This window comes from Carcharodon carcharias, chromosome 10, assembly GCF_017639515.1.
Source record: "Carcharodon carcharias isolate sCarCar2 chromosome 10, sCarCar2.pri, whole genome shotgun sequence".
In the NCBI taxonomy this organism is placed as follows: domain Eukaryota; kingdom Metazoa; phylum Chordata; class Chondrichthyes; order Lamniformes; family Lamnidae; genus Carcharodon; species Carcharodon carcharias.
In genome coordinates this window covers 143497202-143514266 of record NC_054476.1, presented here as the reverse complement: position 1 = coordinate 143514266, position 17065 = coordinate 143497202, and the positions used below count along the sequence as shown (strand labels likewise).

Below are 17065 nucleotides of genomic sequence, written 5' to 3'. Positions count from 1 at the left end.
TCGTAACGGGAATTGATGGGTGAAATGGGAAATAGCCCTTCTTCCAGTTGAGGAATCCAGAACAAAGGAAGAAAATCTTAGAATCTCAAATCAAAGGAAAAATGATACAAAAGTTTATGAGAATGTGCAATGCATTGTCTCAAAAGGTCATAGACGCAAAATCAAGCTGTTTAACATGGAGATTACTTGGGAACTGAGTGTACTGGAGGATATGAAAAAGAGTTGCGATGAAATAGCTGACAAGATGGTGAAGAGGCTGATGAGGCTGAAGAGTAATGGGCTGAATGTTTTCTCCAATACCAAGGTAGAAGCCATCAGGACACAAGGAGGACGAAACAGCTCTCAGAGATTAGGACAGGTTGCCAAAACCTTTGTCAAAGAGGAGGGCATTAGCAGGGTCTTAACCAAAGAGAGAGAGGGAAGAGGTTTAAAAGGAGAAAGTTCCAGAGCTTACAGCCTAGATGACTGAAAGTACAGCCGCCAATAATGGGGTGAAGAGAGTTTGGGTGCACAAAGGGCCAGATTTGGAGATGAGGGAGTGCAGAGATGTCGAATGGTTGTATGGCTGGGTTAGAAAGGAGAGGCAAGGCCAGAGAGAGTTTTAAGCACCAGGAAGAGAACTGGAAATAAAAACAGAAAATGCTGGAAATACACAGCAAAGCAGGCAGTGCCTACGGAGACAGAAACAGATAACATTTCAGGTCAATGGCCTTTCATTCCCCTTTTCCTCCCTGTTTTGCTGAGAAAACAGTCAGGTGCAAAGTTTCTTGCAATTGAATTGCCAGGAGGTCAGCTCTCAGGTGAACCTGTACGTGGAACAGGTTAGTGGGAGATCTCTTCTCCCTCTTTCAAGGCATAATGGTTTTAACTTGGCTGCATTGTCTTGCAGCTGGTTCGATGGATTTTCAGATGGAATCTCTCGTGATGTCTCTCTGATCAAAATATCCTCTGCTGTACTTTTAAAAGCAAGTACAAACATGACTGCCTCATCCATGTAATCTATACAAATCCAAAGACCTTTCCCAAACAAGGTAGTGGGTTTGGGAGGAGACAGCCAGAGTCTGTGTGTCTGAGATGGGAAACCATCACAATACAATGAAAGGTCGTTGAGACTCATTTCATATTGCTCTAGAACCCCCTGAGTTTCCATGTCTCTATTGTCCATTGCGAGGCAGGAAGATGAATTAACTGGCATATCATAGTCCTGTTTGTTTACAGTTCATCCTTAACAAAAGGAGTTGCACACATTTTACTGAGGTAGTTGCTTGAGTTTCAGGCCTTGTCTGGAACTGATATTGCCAAAGTCACATGACTTGTCAGCCACCTTAAAAACTGTTGTGTCCATTTTTAAAAATATGGTTGTAAAATTTGTAATAGCCTCATGCCTGTACTGTGAATGACAGACCTGAACTGTTGCCTGCTTTGCAGAGTATTTCCAGCATTTTCTGTTTTTATTTCGAATTTCCAGCATCTTTTTTTATTGTTGAAGAAAACTTGAAATTGTAGGTATTGAGAGACAAGGAATCAAGTCAGCAAGAACGCACAAGTGGGACTTTGTGTGGGGTAGGGTACAGGCAGCAGCATTTTGAATGAGCTGATGTTTTGAGAGGGGTGATGGGAATAGTAGAACCTGGATGTAACAAAGGCATAGATGAGGGTTCCAAGAGCCATTTGGCTAAAACAGGGACAGAGACAAGCAAGATTATAGAGGTGAAAATAGGCAGGTGCACATATGGGGTCATAAACTCATCTCGGTCCAATAGGACAATTGCAGAGTCTGAAGCATCCCCAGACTTTGGGGAAGTGATGGAGTCAGAACAGAGTTTTATGGGGTGGTGGGATGGAAGAAAGGTGGTGAATTTCAGCTGACAAATCAATATTCAGCACCGAGCCTGGCACATATAGCACCATACTGGCTATTCCATGGTCAGTTGTTCTCAGTATGTGAAAAAGGTGCAAAAAAAAAGTTTTTTTAAAATCATACAATTCTCAATCTCATATGCCACCAGAGGTCACTGCAGTCCATAGGCTATGTGGCAGAACGGAATGTTCAGGAACATACAACGAGCACCAATAAGTACCAAGAGTATTACCAGAGACAGGAGAAACAGCTTCACTATCAGGATTCAAGATTGAAACTACTTTAAAAAAATAAATGGAGTGTTCCGCTGGGAATGAAGTAGTTAAACATTGCACTGTACAATTGTGTCTAAAGAAACACAAGCTACAAGGGACCAGATGTATTCTTGTGCTAAATTTGCTAAGCCAGCCTGGGGTAGCAGAAGGAGTCTCATAACCCCTTGGCAGCCTTGTTGGGACGAGGGGAGGAGGAGGAGGAGTAAGTATGGTAGAATCCCTTCTCCTCAGCACTCTCTAGTGATTCAATCTGAATAGCCCACTTGTGGACACCAGGTGAGAACAAGAGTCTCAGTGGCCCAGCTTCCCATCAACACACTCACTAAATATGCGCATTTCCTGTGTCTTTCAGAACCTCAGGGTGCCCTGAAGCGCTTTTCAACCAGTGAAGTACTTTTGAAAAGTAGTCCCTGTCATAATGTAGGAAACATGGCGACCAATTTGTGTACAGCAAGGATCCCACAAACTGCAGTAATAACGACTAGATGACCTGTTTATTGTGATGTTGTTTGAGAGATAAATATTGATCAGGACCCTGGGGAGAACTAACCTGCTCTTCTTCTAAACAATTCGATGGGATCTTTAAGTCCATCCAACAGGACAGGCTGGGCCTCAGTTAATGGCTCATCTCTGCAGTGCAGTACTCCCTCCGTGCTGGCCCCTCCTGGCAGTGCAGCGCTCCCTCACTTCTGGCCCCTCCTGGCAGTGCAGTGCTCCCTCAGTGCTGCAGTGTGTCTCGGCCTAATTATAGTTCAAGTCTCTCAGGTGAGACTTGAAGCCATCAACTCTTGACTCGGATGAGAGAAAGTGCTACCCACTGAGCCATGGCTGACAGTTTTTAGACTCAAACTACAATCAATCCAACAGCTTCAAAAGGCAACTGATGATTGAAAATAATGCCAGTTTTGTCACTGATGCCCACATTCTGAGAATGACAAAAAAGTATCACTATGAATTGGCAATGGATACAGGCTGAGTCAATAATACATATTGCATTAACTCTTCTGTCTCAATTAAAACAACCCAAATCACCAAGCTCCTGGAATGGTCATTTTTTCCTAATATTAGTGTGGGATACTTTAAAGCAGGCTTTTGGGGGCTGTGTTGTGTCTGTATGTTTGTGAGTTTCTAGTTTAATTAAACTGCAGTCAGTCAGACTGCAAGGTTGGAATCATCAAAAGGGTTTAGGTGTAAAACAGGCAGATTCCTGCCACACTCTGGGTGAAAAAATTCTTCCTCACATTCCCTCTAAGCCTCCTGCCCCTTACCTTAAGTCTATGCCCCCTGGTTATTGATTCCTCCACCAAGGGGAAAAGTTCCTTTCTGTCTACCCTATCTATGCCCCTTATAATTTTATACACGTCAATCATGCCCCCCCCCCCCCTCCCCCCCCAATCTCCTCTGCCTCAGGGAAAATAACCTCAGTCTATCCAATCTCTCTTCATAACTAAAACTCTCCAGCCCGGGAAACATCCTGGTAAATCTCCTCTGCACTCTCTCTCTAGCATAGTCATATCCTTCCTATAATGCGGATTACAGAACTGCACACAACACTCCAGCTGTGGCCTAACCAGCGTTTTATACAGTTCCAGCATAACCTCCCTGCTCTTATATTCTATGCCTTGGCTAATAAAGGCGAGTATTCCATATGCCTTCATAACCACCTTATCAACTTGTCCCACTACCTTAAGGGACCGATGAACATGCACACCAAGGTCCCTCTGATCCTCGGTACTTCCCAGGGTCCTACCATTTATCGTGTATTCCCGTGTCTTGTTTGTCCTGCCCAAGTGCATTATCTCAACTTAGCCAGATTAAATTCCATTTGCCACTAATCAGCCTGTCTAAATCCTCCTGTAATCTAACGCTATCCTCCTCACTATTTACCATCTCACCAATTTTCATGTTATCTGCGAACTTACTGATAAATCCTCCTTCATTCAAGTCTAAATCATTTATATATACCACAAACAGCATGGGGCCCAACACCAATCCCTATGGAACATCACTGGACACAGGCATCCAGTCACAAAAACACCCCTCGACCATCACCCTCTGCTTCCTGCCACTCAGCTAATTCTGGATCCAACTTGCCAGATTGCCTTGGATCCCATGGGCTCTTACCTTTGTTACCAGTCTCCTATGTGGGACCTTATCAAAAGCCTTGCTGAAGTCCAAGTAGACGATGTCAAATGCATTGCCCTCATCCGCATACCTGGTCACCTTTTTGAAAAATTCAATCAAATTGGTCAGACATGACCTCCCCTTAACAAATCCATACTGACTGTCCTTGATTAAACCCTGCCCCTCCAAGCGTAGATTAATTCTGTCCCTTAGGATTGCTTCCAATAGTTTCCCCGCCACTGAGGTTAGACTGACTGGCCTGTAGTTCCCTGGTTTATCCCTTCCTCCTTTCTTGAATAAAGGTACCATATTGGCTGTCCTCTAGTCCTCTGGCACCTCTCCTGTGGCCAGAGAAATATTAAAAATTATTGCCAGTGCCCCTGCTATCTCCTCCCTTGCCTCACTCAACAGCCTGGGATACATTTCATCCTGGCCTGAAGTTTATTTTTCCTAAAAGTGCTGGCCACAATGACAACGTTAAAGATTCTAGGAAAAGTAACTTCCAAAGACAGGTTGAAACAATGGGATTTACAGATCAAAAGGGAGAAAACATATTCAAAGAAAGATGGAAAGTTGTGTGCGGAGTAGCCTTATGAGATCTTGAAAGGTGCACTGTGAAACAGATACCTCTAGCCACCCTGGAGAAGTTTGCTATTCCAGTAACCAATGTTTTGTTAAAAGCTAAAATGGAGTTCCATTACTGAGTGAGAGGGAGAAAGAAACTGTGAAATACCTCCGTTATAGCAACAGTAGGTGCTTGTGGTAGTATTGTTGGACGTTTTATAGATGCAGAATCTATCTGGAGTGTTGCCTGAAAGGGGTATGTAGTTGGAAGTTTAGTTAAGTAAAAATCTTGTGAAAGCTGTTATAAAACTAAAGGCAACCATGTAACTGTGTTCATTAACAAAAGAAAAGAAAACATAAATGGTTTAATTTGATCTTTAAAATCTCTACCAGTGGTACTGGCCTCATTACTTCTGACTTCAGTGCATAAACCTTCTCATAATAAATACAAATTACAAAATTGTTGTGATAGCCTAGCCAAGTTTCCCTTTGGGATTTGGTCAGCCTGGCAAATACCACCTGCAATATCATAATGCTCCAATCGTACTGTAAGGCCTAGCAATGCAGAAATACTATCTTGATTAACTAGATTAGAACCACCACCCACCCCAACTAACTTCAAAGAAGCTACAAACTCGTGTAGACATATAATTCCAGGCATCCCACTCAAATGGCCATAAGTCACTGCAATTGTTCCACTGCTGGACATCATCCTGTCCCACCTACTTCTGAATACAAAACCCAACACAGGTCGCTGGATATTGATCAGAATTCAAACCCAGGCTTTTCCCATCTCCTGCACATCAAGGGTACTAAGAACTATTGTAAAAACATTACCTAACTGCAATCACCTCAATCAACTTAGACTGAGGCTGGAGGTGGGGTTTGGGGGTGGGTAGGGGGATGAGGAAGAAAGAATCCTGAGCAAAACCCATTCCCTTCTACTATTTTTGCCTTCTTGCTGAAATGGGCCAATGAAAATGGCTCAGATGAGTCCTAACCCAAACTTTCACAAGCTCATTTTACACGAACACAAAATTTGGTGGGCAGGATGCTCTATTCAACAAAATGTTAATGCACCCTACCTCTCTTACATCTCAAAACTAGTATATATCAAAGCACTCAGAATAGCTGGCTTTAATCCAATTAAGACACACCACAAACTAAACCTCTATTTTAAAAGAAAAATAATTTCTAATAATATTTACATTAATAGCTTCATGACACTTGGCCAACATTTATTCTTCAACCAATATCACAGAAGCAGATTAATTAGTTCTTATGTGGGAGCCTGCTGTGTACAAATTAGCTATTGCATTTCCTTCATTACAACATGATCACCTGACATCGTAACGGTACATGACTGCCCTCACCTCCATGATGTAATCCAGTGGAAGGGATGAAGAGTGAGAAAAAAAAAAACAGGGCCAGTAAGGAAGAAAATATTCTGGAAAATCTCTCTCCAACCCTCTCAGGTAATGGAAACCAGACTAGATCAGATGGACCAAGAGTAATAAAGACACTTACTTTCTGTTTGAGATCTCTGATCAAGGCCAGAACCAGTCCAGCTCCCTCTTGAAAGTGAGATAGCACCTGATGGTAATGTGTTCTGCAGGCTCATGACTCTGCCCAATATTCAGAGGCTTATATTTGTGATAATCATGTCATGATGGAAGTTGAAATCCCAGTTATACAGCATCATCACACTATACAAGCCCTTCAGAACAGTGAATTACAGATAGTCAGATCTCTGCTCCAACAACACCCCACAAACAGTGCAAGTGATGGATGGCTAGTTAATTTATGAGAATAGATTGCATAAACTTGTATCCTGAGTTTAAAAGGTTTAAGGTTATTTGATCAAGGTGTTCAAAATGATGAAGGGTCTTGACAGACCAGAGAGTAGAGAGAAACTATTTTCTCTCTTGCAGTGGAATCCAGAACAAGGGGAATTATTTTAAAATTAAAACTAGGCTGTTCAGAAGAGAAATCAGGAAGGCACTTTTTCATGAAGGGTAGTGGGAATCTGGAATTCTCTCTCCAAAAAGGATGTGGATGCTGGGGGTAAATTGGAATTTCTAAGACTGAATTTTTTTTTAAATCAAGCGATGTCGATCAAAGATGGGTAAATGGAGTTGAGGTACAAATCTGCCACAATCTAAGTGGAATGTACACTCTGGAGGTTAGTTGAGGGAAATAATGAACAAACCTGTACTTCTGACACATTTCAAGACCTCAGGATATCCCAAAGTGCTTCACAATGAAGTACTTCTAAAGTGTACTCACTGTTGTAATGAGGGAAATGCAATAGCTAATTTGTACACAGCAGGCTCCCACATAAGAACTAATTAATCTGCTTCTGTGATATTGGTTGAAGAATAAATGTTGGCCAAGTGTCATGAAGCTATTAATGTAAATATTATTAGAAATTATTTTTCTTTTAAAATAGAGGTTTAGTTTGTGGTGTGTCTTAATTGGATTAAAGCCAGATATTCTGGGTGCTTTGATGTATACTAGTTTTGAGATGTAAGAGAGGTAGCGTGCATTAACATTTTGTTGAATAGAGCATTCGAGAAGGGGAGTGAAATCTGGCATCTAACTAGCAGAGACCAATCAATGTTTATGTTACTAATAAAATTGGTACTATGAAAGTGGCTTTATTGTTAGAAGAGATGGAGTTCAAAGGGGCTGATGATACAATGAGAATTTACATTAAATGAAACGTGCTGGGTATAACCGATAGTTTTGTGTGTGAAGGGCAGAGGCAATGTAAGATCAAAGCCTGTAAGCCTTCCACTGTCTGCGCAAAGGAACCAAAGTGAAAGAAACCTTATTTTGAATTTGTAAGGTGAAAATGCTTTGCCTGGTGTCTGCTTAAAGTCTATGGGTTGCTGTTGCCTTAATGGAGATTAGTTTGGGAATTTGTTAAAAGTTACAATAATAGTAATTTGTAGCCATATGTATATATTTAACTATTGTAAGTTAATAAATGTCTCATGTAGTTTGATATAAAAACCTCTCGAGAACTGATGGTTTGATTCTGGAATTCAGAGTTACATCTCAAACGAAAATATAGGTTATGCAATGTTGGCATTTATTTCGAGAGGACTAGAATATAAAAGCAGGGATGTGCTGCTGAGGCTTTATAAGGCTCTGGTCAGACCACATTTAGAATATTGTGAGCAATTTTGGGCCCTGTATCTCAGGAAGGATGTGCTGATCCTGGAGAGGGTTCACGAGAACTATCCCAGAAATGAAAGGCTTAACATATGAGGAACGTTTGAGGACTCTGGGTCTATACTCGATGGAGTTTAGAAGGATGCGGGGGGGGGGGGGGGGGGGGGGGGGGTGGATCTGATTGAAACTTACAGAATACTGAAAGGCCTGAATAGAGTGGACGTGGAGATGTTTCCATTTGTAGGAGAGACTAGGACCCGAAGGCAGAGCCTCAGAATAAAGTGAAGACCTTTTAGAACAGAGATGAGGAGAAACTTCTTCAGCCAGGGAGTGGTGAATCTATGGAATTCATTGCCACAGAAGGCTGTGGAGGCCAGGTCATTGAGTGTATTTAAGACCGAGATAGATAGGTTCTTGATCGGTAAAGGAATCAAAGGTTATGGGGAGAAGGCGGGAGAATGGGGTTGAGAAACTTATCAGCCATGATTGAATGGCAAAGCAGACTCAATGGGCCGAATGGCCCAATTTCTGCTCATATGTCTTACGGTTATGACAGTCATTTAAAATTTCCCTCTGGGATTTTAAAATAACTCAGCTTTACCAACTGTTGTGTCATAACACCAGGACACAGGGAATGACTCTTCTGCTCTGCTCCAAAATAGTATCATAGGATCTTTTACAGCCACCAGATCAAAAAGCCAGGGCCTCAGTTTAATGTCTCATCTGAAAAAGGGTGGATGAGAGCCTGGTTATGAAAGTGACTCTTTGCTCCTCTTTGAATAGGATCTTTAACATCATCTTTGGAGACACCAGCTTGTTATTTTATATTTAAGAACAGCATCAACTATACGGTACTCCCTCATAATTACACTGAAAGATCATCTTGGATGTTCTTCTTGAACCTGAAGACTCAAAAGTGTAAGGGCACAATATCAAGTGCAATGTGTTGTAAGGTGAATCATTTCACCCTTGGACAAGCAGGTAATACACGGTAGTCATTTCTCAAGTGATTTTATTTGCTAGGTATAATAAACATACATTACAGTACATGCTACAGAAAATAAAGCTGGATTTTAATTGTCATGGAGGGTATAGTGTTGCAGATGACATCTCTTCATATTAACACAATGCATAAGATCTCCACAGTAATAACCCAGAATTACCCCTCCTAACAGATTAACAAGGGTACAGTACAATTACAAAAATAACAGCATTTTAAAACATTGATTGACATTTACTGAGGGAGAACAGTATTTAAAACCAGTCAGAAATCAAACCCTCTCCCCAGAAAATATCCAGAGTTCCTCACTTTCAATCTCTGGCTTTGAACAAAAAACACATTAATCACAAGATAGAAATGTGTTGCTTGCTTTCCTTCCAGCATTCTGCAGCCACTCACTTTGGGTCACATTTGGATGGCACCAAACAGAACCCCAAAATATGGGGCCAGCCCTGAATAGAACTGGAGAGAAAATTATATCTACTTTTTAATGCCTGGACTGTTCCCTTAAATCAGTCCACAACAGGCCAGGGTGGGGGTTTTGGGGGTGGGGTGGGGGTGGGGGCGGGGCCAGGGAGGTGCATCAGGCAGACACAATAAAAAAGTCAAATTACCACTAAGTCTTGATTGGTTCATGTGGTGCCTGACTCAAACCAATCCACACCCTGCATTATCCATTTCCACATTACTCCAGCCCACCAGAAGCTGGAAAAAAATATTCCCAATATAACTCACTACCTCTATACACTTCTCTGGTTCCGATCCTTTCCTTGCAGAACAGACAGCAGATTTGGGTACAAGCACACATACACTGGCAACTTGCTGTGCTTTTCCCAAATGAGCGTTGGCAGGGTGGTGGTATCACCTTGAAACTCAATACCCACTTGAGCTGACATCCAGCCCACAGCAAGGTGACAATCCTGTTCAGGAGCAGAAAACCTGGCTGATTTTGCCCAAACTTAAACCAATAGTACCGGGCCCAACTGTGGGGTCCTCAGTCCCATTGCTGTCCTGGTTGAAGTGAGCTAACGCAGCACACAAGCCAGGGGTGAGAAGAGATGGGAAACTTGGGAATCTCCACTTCCCTTGTATGTACACCCCAGTACTCCAACAAACAAAAACAAAGTTACCTGCACCCTTAGGTCCTTAAACTAATGGGTCACATCCATGCAGATAAGCTTCAAATAGAAAGGACACTGCTATCTTGCTGTGCAGGCAAAATATCAGGTTAATATTTTTATATTTACATATCCCTTATAACTGGTATATGATCTATACACAGAGGCCAAACATATAGCTCAAATCCTTTCCCCGGTCCTCCGTCCCTCGAAAAATTGAAAGATTTCATGGTGCGGGGTTAACAGTTGTTTGTCACTTTGAAGTGACAAGATGAACTGATTGACTGTTATACTTACGGTCTAGGGGTCCTGCAATTTATGGAGGAGTTTCTGCTGTATTATTATAAATGAGCACGAAGAATTTAATTCTGTTCCAATCTTGAGGCTCAAAACTTTATTCAAATCAAACAGTTCACAGGCTAGACAGCCTCAGCAATTCTCAGTTAACATCAGGATCTTAGACGTATGAAGTTCCCCACGCATCTTTGCCAACTGACCTGAAGCCACATATTGCTGCAATGCAGAGAAATTCAGCCACTCTCTGCTGCTGCAGGAATTTGCTCCATATCCCCACTGTCCTGAAAATGCAGAACCCTCAGTCGGATAACAGCTACACAGCCCCCAGCCAACATGCAATCCTGCAACCGTGCCTAATGAGGTGGGAGCTCTGGCAGTCTGTGGCAACAAGCTCTTCGATATAGGGGGTGGCATGGCAGTGTAGGGGATCATCCTGACCTCACTTAACATTCACACACTTCCTCAAAGTGATCACTGGACAGTAAGCAGGAAGGAATGGTAACTCTGGTAAATTCCCTCCCCATTTTGGTCAGTCAATTAGTGCTTCTTCCTCCCCAGCTCCCCCTCCACACTGAGTTCAGCTAATATTTCACAGACCAGGATTAGAAGTTAGTGTCTTTCTGGTATGTATGGCTCAATACCACAACAGATAATGCATTCATCCACTGAGCATCAACAGAAATGCAGTTTATTTCATAATCTGCAGTGTAGGTGGGTGGGTCATCTTTTCGGCTGGCAGCCACACACCATTTCCCAGTAAGGTAAGTGGCCCCACCAGGACACATTGATCTTTTAGGTTGAACAGTGAATGTCAGAATGGACTAGTTGGGGTGGGCAGCACGTTTTTGTTGTTATTTCTATGTATAATAGACAATTACTTTAAGTTCAAGTCTCAGCAGTTAGGGTGACAGTGCTTTGCAAAGTGGGTCTCTGTGCGAGTGACCAGAGGAAAGCTTCAGGTTATCAGAAATTGTGATACCAAGTCTGATTTGTCTTGCAGACACCAGGATGACCGTTACCATATATGCTGGAGAGGAAAATCACGGTACAAGAGCATTACCCCAACACAGCACCATACAGTCAAGAACACCCGAGAGGCAGGCGAGACCCATCCCCTCCAATCAACTGACAGTCTCACCAAAACATTAACTGATCTTTTCCTCTCAGATGCCATTCGACCTTTGTAATTCCAGCGTTGAGAAAAATTGCCAGTAATTATTACAGTAAATGGGAGGAAAATCACCTTTCTAGTACGTAATTTCTAGTCATCCCTGGCCCATCAGACACTCACTTTGCTGCACTTTTACATTGCCACCTTGCAGCACAAGTGTTCTGATACTGTCATTGCTCATGTTATATAGACCTAGGTAGATCAGGCTTGTGCAGGAATGATTACTGATGTTGAATGATTCACTCAAGTGCATTGAAACATCCAGCATCAACAAAAAAAACAAACTGCGCTCAGACATCAATACTGCAAAGTCAGATAATTGAAGTTTTTTGTAACTGGGTGGAAGGGGTTTGTAGTTGAATATTCAGTGACTGATTGATTTACCAGCGGTTTCCCATGCGCTCTTTGTTGCCAGTCACACACTGCCTGATGACAGAGGAGCAGTTAATGCTGCGCCTACAATGGCACTGATTACTGCTAACATCAGAAACAAATGATTTAATTTTTTTTTTAAATTCACTGCTAGAAAATAACCAATGTCTACAAAAGTGTTTCTCTCTAAATAAAAAGTGTTCGAGTTCAATTAGCTGTGCAAATCACATGTAGTGGCTGAAAAAAGTTATCAAAAAATAAACATTCAGAGTGGGTGAGCTCAACAGCTCAGTCGCTGTGTTTAGTGTTTGCAGTGATGAGGCCATCAGATAGAACAAGTCCAAGCTTTCAGATCCCATAATTCACAACTTTTGAATACTAGATTGGCACAAAAGTGAAGCTTTTCTTAAATACCAAATAAGAGCCATGATAAACTGAGAAAGAAGATGGGTTATTGGGTGGATAGGTTGCAAACATAGTGCAGTGTAGAAAAATATCAAGTAATACTCTCAGTTCCCCCTTCCCACATCAATGTAAGTAGCAATAAAATGGAGGTGAGTGTGGTCTGGAGCAGTGCTGTCCAATCACGTGATGAATGAACCAAAGACGTGGCGAATTAATGCTCTTCATCAGGGGAGAGATTTTAATCATTAGGACCCTATCACAGCCCATTGGACTGAGGACAGCTTCAGATTCTGTTGGACACAATCCATGGCCAAGTCAAAAGTAAGTAGAAAATCCTGCAGGAAAAAAAACAATCCTTATAATTAAAGAACTGTAGTCCAATTCCATTAAGGTATGTGGTAAAGACTCCCATTAAAAGAAGTGAAAGTGTGTTGAAATATTTTAGTTGCTATAGCACAACTAGATGCTATGTAGTGATTAGTTGCTGCTTCTGACAGAGCTGCTGTCACAGTGCAGTTCACCATTGCTCACCTTTAAGCCTAAATCTAGAAGGCTGTTCTAGCAATCCTGAGCAGAAACAGCTTGGAGAAAAATCAGCCCACAGAGGGTTATTGGACCAGCGGTTGGTTTAACGCAAGAGACAGTGACTATGATATTAACAGAATTTGATTAATCGGACTCATTACCTAGACATTTAAAAGGCACTATTTAGGGTGATAGCAGCTAGCGTCAGTAGTCCAGTACACAAACTACTGACCTTCAATAATCTCTGCATCATTTTGGATCCTATTTCTCCTGGGTCCGCAAGAACACCCATTCAAAGCAGGGGCAAGGGCAATAAATGCTGGTCTAGCCAGTAACGCCCACATTCCACAAATGAATATATATTTTTTTAAAATAGGCTGGATTTGACTAGTAAATAGCAAAAGGTGGGTGTCAGGCAGAGGGTTTATGAATTCTTACTCAGGCTTTACAGTACAATATATTTAAAAATCTGCAGGACAAAATTACCTGTCACAAGAGATACACCAGGCATGGGCCGAAATCCAGATGTGTTCCCTGCCCCTTTGCCCAACAGAATGACAAAAAAAACCAAAGGGGCTGAAATTTAGTGCTATTTTTTGAAGTTAATTATTGCAGCTCTGCTAACGGTTCAGCAACTTCATCCAGTGATTTGAGCAGATTGCAACGCTGGTCCATGCCGAGTTACTGTATGTTGTCCAGGATCCTGGCCAACAAAGGGCAGTTCAGCACATAAGCCGGTTTTAGTGAACATAAAAGTAGCACAGAGGGATGCTGTAAGTGGACTGCAATAGAGAATAACACCCAAAGATTTGAGAAAAGAACTTCAAATGTCACAAAAATTATTGCTGAGTGGTATTGAAACAACATCAGTGTGTGCAATGGAGCGAAGCAGAAAAGATGCACCAAACTCAGAAGCTTAGCTAAAATTATTAACCATCCCCCCCTCATCTCCCACAAGAATGGAAGCTTCAATATCTTCATTAAAGCATCAAACTCAATACTATTTGCACTACTGTTGACAGCGTATTGATTTAGGGTGAAAGTTTAATCAGTAAAACATGATTGTGAGACTACCATTGAAGGACCATGATGATTTAATACATTATTGAAATACTGATTGGCACAGATGCACAACAGCCCCAGGATGTGTTTTGTTGCAGCTAGGATGAGGTGAGTGACCAACAGGAAGCAAAGCCCACATTCATCAATACTTCCATGGAAAGAATCACTACCTCCTAGCCAAAAGGATAAAAGGGACAAATGTGGCAACAAGCCAACAACTGGTATCTAGCCCTTTACCTCCAATACTTTAAGGTTTCAGCCACCACCTCAACTTGGTTTACCAGAGAATTTGATCTTTGTTGACATATTGCAGCTGTTCCCTAACCTAATGAACAACTTTTCCAACAGGTGCATTCCACTCCTATTGTTCCACTGTTGACTGACTGATTTTAAAAAAATGCATAAAAGAAGTTAATTTAGGAAAGTTGGGAAGTCATTGCACTTGTCAAGCTGCAAGTAACTCATGAAAGTTCTCTTCAGCGTTGCCTTAAGCACCTCAGAAAAGTTGACATTCAGATCCCCTTTATATTCCAGTGTGAGCACACGAGGAAAAAGAACGTGAAGATGGGCAATGTCACCTCTCCACCCAAATCTACGTCAGTCTGTCATACCAAACCACATTTGCAGACCAAAATCCAAATTCTTCAAATACATTTTCCAGGCAATACTATGTTTTTCGCTTGGTAGTACAGACTGTGAATCTTGCTGCTGAAGCTTTATACCTTGCACACATTAGGACAAACTCAAGAATGCCAAATTTCAAACAATCACACCAATTTATACCACAGGAAAAAAGATGCTGATTGGTTGGCAAGTGGATTCTGGTTGGCAGAGTTGTGCCATGGAGAAAACAGCAGGGAACTATAGAATCTCCAAGCTCCCAGGTAGTTCAAAAAAAAAAGTGCAAGGCTTGAACATATTCCTTTTGTTTGCAGAGATCAGGAACCTGTGCATGAATGTATGTCACTTCTAGAAAGTGTAAATGAACTACGCTACAAGCTTGACTGATTATCTTAAATTGGTTGTTAGTGTAGCTATTAGCATACTCAGGCTTGTTCAGCAAGTGCTGCCCAATCACAGAATCACATCTAACAGTAGGCATTTTGTTTTGGGTGTTCCAAGCATAGGTTAGTGGTGTACAGTCTACACTCTGCCTATTACTGTGATTACGAAATTCATTACTGTCAGCAGAAATCAGTGCTATCCCTTCTATAGTTCTGTAATTTTTTTTGATGCTTTGAAAATTACTTGCCACACATTTGTGTGGCTTTTGGAATGGGAAAGTGGAGGTCTTTCAATACTTGTGAGCCTGAGTAATGGGATGTCAGCTGAAAACTAATGGCCGACGTGAGATACAAGCAAATCACGTGTTCAATTTCCATTTTCCAATCTGACTCTCATGATAGCATTCTGCACACAGGCAGCCCAGATTAAAATGTAGCTCATGGCACTGATTACGGATGATAAAGACAAAGGTGAACAACAGCTGTAAACATGGAATAAAACACCATCCTGAAGACTAGCATGGCAGGGACTGGGGTGGTGGAAAATCCAGTTGCCGCAAGGTTACCAATTGGATAGGTTTCAAATGACCAAATGGCGATAATTGAAATGACATAAAACTAAATGTTCAACTTTGGTGCCCATTAGATGTTACTGAAGGAAATGGTCTCTCCCACCCTCTTAATCAATACTCCAAACCTTTCTAAGATTCGACAACAAGCTATAAAGAATTCTCCAGGAGTAATTCCAACCCTGATCCATCTCAAATGCTGTATCTTCGTGGTGCATTCTGCAAACTACTGAAACGTTCACAGCCAGTGGGACCAAGGAAAAGCGGTCACTAAGCAAACCTGGAACAATAAATCTATCCATGTCCTGGTTGACTAAGTCACAAAACTAAAAAAAAAGAATTTCATTACAATTTGAAATCAGAAGAGTTGGAATAAGGCAAAAAAAAGAAAATAATTTGAGCACTGGACTTTGTAAGGAAGTTAGAGTACAACTGCTAAATGATACTTAACTAAGCTGTTATGTTGAAGCAAACATCAATAAGACATTAAAACACCAAGGTCAGTTCAGAAGAATGCTTCCAAGTATTTAGCTTTTCTTTACATCTTCCTGTATAATCTTGTCAGTTTTTCACATGCTGTGAAACTTGTACTTGCTTCAGAAGAGTAATGCAACTTTATTCAAGGTAAGGATGGGAACACAAGGCATCTTGGACCCCAACTAGCAGTCTAAGGGCAGGAACAGACCGAGTAATACACCTGTAGAGCACTTACATTAATATTTTTCAGAAACCGTCCTGCAATGTCCAAGTGTACCGAAACACCTGACATGAGGCATGGGTCCACCAAGAATCTAAAACACTAACCTGAAATTTATGTTCTTGGCCACCTTTGTGAAATGTCTCTACATTATTAGTAGGAGCAAGCTCATGGCTGAAATCTGCTGACCCTCTCCTCATTTAGTGTTAGCTACTTAGTGTTTCATTTTGCAGCTAACCCAGACAAAACAGCACTTAGAACACAATCTATGTTTGCATTTTCTTTTAAAGACTTGGCTTTTTATTTTTGGCAAAGCTCAAGGTTCTGGGAGCAGGCTGCAATTGGAGCAAGTAGTATTTCATTTATTTGAGGTTAAACTTGGCCTCACGGTGAAACTGTAAAGCAATAGTTCTGTGCTTAGAGTTCTCTTAAAAAAAACCTGGCGTCAGAGTTGTTTATGTGCACCGTACAGTTGAAGGTCCATCTCCAGTGTAGACATGTCAGTTGCCCACATTAGTGTCTCTCTAATGGTTACTGTAAAAATATTTACCATGATTAAGTGATTCAAATAGGCGGTTTTAGAACATAATCATTTGCTTATTAAAGCACCTGAAATCAGCCAAAATTAGCAAGATATAGCCCCATTCAGTAGTGTTTAGTAATTACAACCATGAACTGCAAATGTGTGAGAACATGTAACAAAGAGGATGATTATACTTTATCCCTTCTCATGACATTGACCAGTGCAGGGGACAATTTCACTGCATCAGTTCTCCACCCCTCAATACCTCACCCAAATGGGCATTTGTCATATGCAAGCATCAGCAGGCTGTTCAACTGCAGA

At 41.5% G+C, this 17065-nt stretch overlaps 1 protein-coding gene across 2 annotated transcripts in view; it reads right to left on the bottom strand.

The window, feature by feature from the left end:
• Positions 1 to 8996: 8996 nt before the first annotated feature.
• crk (v-crk avian sarcoma virus CT10 oncogene homolog) overlaps positions 8997 to 17065 on the bottom strand; it is a 37529-nt gene continuing 29460 nt past the window's right edge. The window contains exon 3 of one of the 2 annotated variants that reach the window (XM_041196908.1): positions 8997 to 16755. The gene's annotated coding sequence lies outside the window, so the exon portion shown is untranslated. The remainder of the gene's footprint in view (positions 16756 to 17065) is intronic. The other variant, XM_041196909.1, reaches the window with a different exon arrangement.